Raw genomic sequence first — 4,471 nt, 5'->3', positions numbered from 1 at the left:
CCTTCCCAGTCCCCCCCAACCCCTGCTCAAACCCTACACCCCCAATCGACTCCCTCATCCCTCTCTATCTCCACCACCCCCACCCCTTTCCACTTCCCCGCACACACTCCAGCCCTTTCCTTTTCAGAGCGAACTTGGCCAAGTCGACACATGCGTAGAATGCACACTCTGTGAAGACACGATGGAGTCTCTTTGACGTCACCTGCGAGAGAGACTGCTGTAATCTATTCATCTAATTGAAGGAGTCATTTCTATAACGTACCTAAGTCCATTTTTTGCGAAAAATCGAGATTTTTGCAATAGTGGACTACACCCTGTCAGCCTTCTATGGAGACTGTATCTTTGATTTTCAGAGCTATGTCCTATGTTTTAGTTCGCCTTTCCCAGGGCAATACTATATCAACGAGAAACAGTTTTTGACCTTTTTCTTAAAACTACCCTAGTGTGACTTAGGTACGTTATTAAAACAACCCCTTCAGTTTTGAAAATGGGGGTGGGGCGGAGCCTCAACCTCCACTGGTGGGGGGAGGGGGGGGGCTCAAGATCTACTGTGAAAGCCTAGTGGTTAGGCTACTGGACTCGTAATCGTGAGGTTTCGTGGTCGAGGGTTCGAGCTGTGGGCCCGAGGTTGTGTCTTTGGGAAAGGCACTTTACACCAATTTTCCTCACTTCACTCAGGTGAGAATGGGTACCTGGCCTTAGACAGCGAAAGATCTTTTCTGTATGTTAGTGTCTTAGTGCCTATAAATGGCTGCTTGCACCGTATACTTCCCCGGAAGTTGAGGTTGTTTCAGAATGCTCTCAGGTCTGCTGGGGTAATAGTATAGATTGTGAAGCGCATAGAGCTTGCTGTTGAGAGGGGATTTGCGCTATACAAATGATATCTATTATTATTAACTTAAAAGGGGGGGGGGGAGGTCAGAATGTACTTTCACCAACCATTAACTCCAACTACCGATACAGCAAATTTGAAGGTTACATGGCAAACAGAAGAGAACAGAAGGCAAATAGTCTTGAAAGAACGAAAAAGTAAACGTCGACCCCTCCATTCTGAACAATAATATAGTAAAGTCAGAGGCGTCTTTCTAGCATGATATCACAGCAGCCTGAATGTGAGGACAAAGAGGACGGAGACCCCGGATGTATGTATTAGGTCAAGTAAGTTCAGAATGGTGGGGGCCCAAGTTTACTCTTTCCCGAAACGAAAACCGTCCTGAAAGTAGAGCCAGAGCGAACACTTTATAAAACAACGGGGAGATAAAAATAAAATAATTTTAAAACTACTCCCTGATGTAGGCCTCGGAAATGAAAACAGCCGATCACTTGTTTTGTTTCGTAATACATAGTTCAAGGAGTCAGAAGAAAAATAAAGGGCCTATAGATCTAAGTTACATTGGCATTGTTTTGAGAAAAATCAGAACCAAAAAAAAAAGTAAAGACGGAAAGAGACCCCCCAAAAAGAAAGGATGAATAAAAACCAGCTGGACTTAAACACGACGTCATAACGTGTTTTGATCATTTGCAGCGTTTCTGTAACTCTGATCCAAAGCTCCCCTCCTCTGCTATTTCATTCAAATTCTCAGTTGTGTAGTCTCCCCTGACGTGTGTTGTAGTGTGTACTCACTTTTCCAACAAAATACGACCCTTTCAATTGTATCCCATTTGAAAAGATAGCTGTGCTGATAAGCTCAGTCACTTGGCCCAACTTCTATCACTATCAGCTCCAGATTAATTAATCTTTTAATACATATAAAGGTTACCCTAAAATTCATGATGTAATTTCTATATATAGACAACGCCAGCATAAAAATTATTCTCCGCGAAGCTTCTGCCACTCTGTGACTGCCTGTACATCAGTATCAGATGACTAGAAAAAATATTGAACATCAACAAAATATGTCACGACACGATAGAATCAGGCGCTCGTAAACTTTTCGGCATATGGAGCTATTGGTAGAATCTTAAAGCTTATTCATATCTTTTCCTTTTGATAAAAACAATTTACATTTATCTTGAACAGAAGCTGAGGCATTAGCAATTAATTAAAGGAGGGGGGAGGGGGTCGCGTGGTGGTAGAAGTAATAATATTTGCGAAAAAACGACTTCTAAAGTTTGATGGCTTTCAACGCTTGAAAGTCCTTGAAAAATACAGATTTCTTTGTGTCTCTGGCCAACGTTTTTCTGTAAAAACCCACACAGAAGTGTGTTTTAAATGAACATAACATGACTTGACCCCCCCCCAAAATCTTTTTTTTTTTTAATAGATAAATAAATAAATAAATAATTAATTAAATAAATAAATACAATTTTAAAGATTAAAATTAAAAAGGAGAAAAATATTCGTCAAAGGACGGAGAAATGACGATTTCCTCCGTTTCCTTATTATAACGAGCGCCTGATTTCACCATGACGCCAAAGGACTTTCTCTGTTATCAGTGCCGACAGTTTGTGATCAGCGAAGGTCGATGGGCCGATCTATTGTTGTTTCATGAATTCACTCACAGCACAGAGAGCGTCTCAAAACCACGAGCCCTCATTTGTGTTGGTGGTAGCGGACAACCATCATCATCATCATCATCATCTAGTGCCAGATCTGCGACAGACATCGGCGATCATGGTTCTCCTTTCATTCCTTCGCCCGGATGCTCTTTAAAAAAAACACCTTTCCTCGATCGTTTCCCTGTTACTCTTTTGTTTAGGTTCCCTAAGTAGGTTGCTCTGGGCCTACCCCTACCTCGTTTGCCTTTAATTTTGCCAGTGAAAACTAGATGTTCAAGACCCTTATGTCTATTCAGAGGTCCCAAAAACTGCATTTGTCGTTTCCTGATTGTTTTTAACAGTGGGCGTCCCACGTGGGCTTCATCAAGCACTACCTCATTTTTAATTTCTTTTCCTTTCACGATACTCTTAGCAGTCTGTTAAGAAACCACATTTCTGTTCAACCATAAATTATAATCATATACGAGTCGTATTTCTAGGGAAACAGTAAAGTGTTTGTGGGATCATGTGTGCACCCACGTCTGTGGTGTAGCGATTAGGCGCCTCGTCGTCGCATTCAGGAGACCCAAGTTCTATTCCCAAGTGGGGAACATTTTTATTGAGTATCTCTATCTTTCTCATGGGACAATGTATCCCTCTCAGCTCGGATTAGCTCTGAAAGACATTGTAAGAGCCCGCTTCTGAAATAATAATTATTATTATTATTATAAATAATAGCATTTGTATAGCGCATATCCCCACTCAGCAGGCTCTATGCACTTTACACTATATTACCATAGAACACTCAGAAACATTCTCAGCTTCCCGGGAAGCATACAGTGCAAGCAGCTAATTAAGCGCTCAAACACTAACAAACTGACAAGATCTTTCACTGTCTATAGCTGGGTACCCATTCCCACCTGGGCGAAGTGGGGAAAACTCGTGTAAAGTGCCTTTCCCAAGGACACAACGTCGGGTCCCTGACAGGATTCGAACCCATGACCTTACGGTTGCGAGTCCGAGAGCCTAAATAATCTCAGTTGTGTCGGTGAGGGCGTAAAAGCTCCTGCTTAAAAAAAAAAAATCCCAATGATTATGGGATTCTGTGAAGGTTATTTACCTTTGCTCCTGCTTACTGTGCGTTTTGTTTTGTTTGGGCGTTTTTTCGGGGAAAGAAGGATTGTGGAAGGGGGGGGGGGGGCATTTGCTCTATGATCTTATCAGTTTGTTAGTGTTTGAGCGCTTAACCGGCTGCTTGCACTGTACGCTTCCCAGGAAGCTGAGAATGTTTCTGAGTGTTCTATGGTCTGTTTGCTTGGGTAATAATATATAGTTCAAAGCGCATAGAGCTTGCTTCCGAGTGGGGACATGCGCTATACAAATTATGCTATTTATTACTATTTATTATGTTCTTTGAAGGACTGGGGAGGGAGATGTGTGCATTCATGTTTGTGGGCGGGGTGAGGGAGGAAAGGAGGTTGTCCTGTTTTACTGATGTTGTTTGTAATGTTGATTTTAAAGGCTTAGTTTTAGTTTTAGTTTTAGTAGAGTTTTTAAGGCACTAGCAACTGCATAAGGTCATATGAGCGCCAGAAGATTAGAGGTGCTACAAGAGAGTAACAAACATTAAGAAGAAAAAGGGAGATAAGGACGATAGATGTTTCATAGGAAAGAAGAAGCAAACCACACCAGAGCACCCGCCAACCACCAACAGGCTTAGTTTGAAGTGGTGAGGCACAATGTAGGTCTTTTAGGAAGCGGGCTACACTACTCTGCCTGCAGGTCCACCCAGGGCTGAGTGGGATACAACATACTCAAACAGCTGGTAGGTAGGCGGAGATACCCAATAGAATAGACTTCCCACTTGGTAGTCGAACTCACCCCTTCTACTTACAAGAACAGAGAGTCTCAATTCTACAACATAGACGCCGGGTGTCTGCTTGTCTTCATGTGTGTATGTGTGTGTGCGTGTGTGTGTGTGTGTGTGTGTGTG

This window comes from Aplysia californica, unplaced genomic scaffold (assembly GCF_000002075.1).
Source record: "Aplysia californica isolate F4 #8 unplaced genomic scaffold, AplCal3.0 scaffold00219, whole genome shotgun sequence".
Classification (NCBI taxonomy): Eukaryota; Metazoa; Mollusca; class Gastropoda; order Aplysiida; family Aplysiidae; genus Aplysia; species Aplysia californica.
Note: the sequence above shows the minus strand (reverse complement) of the source record.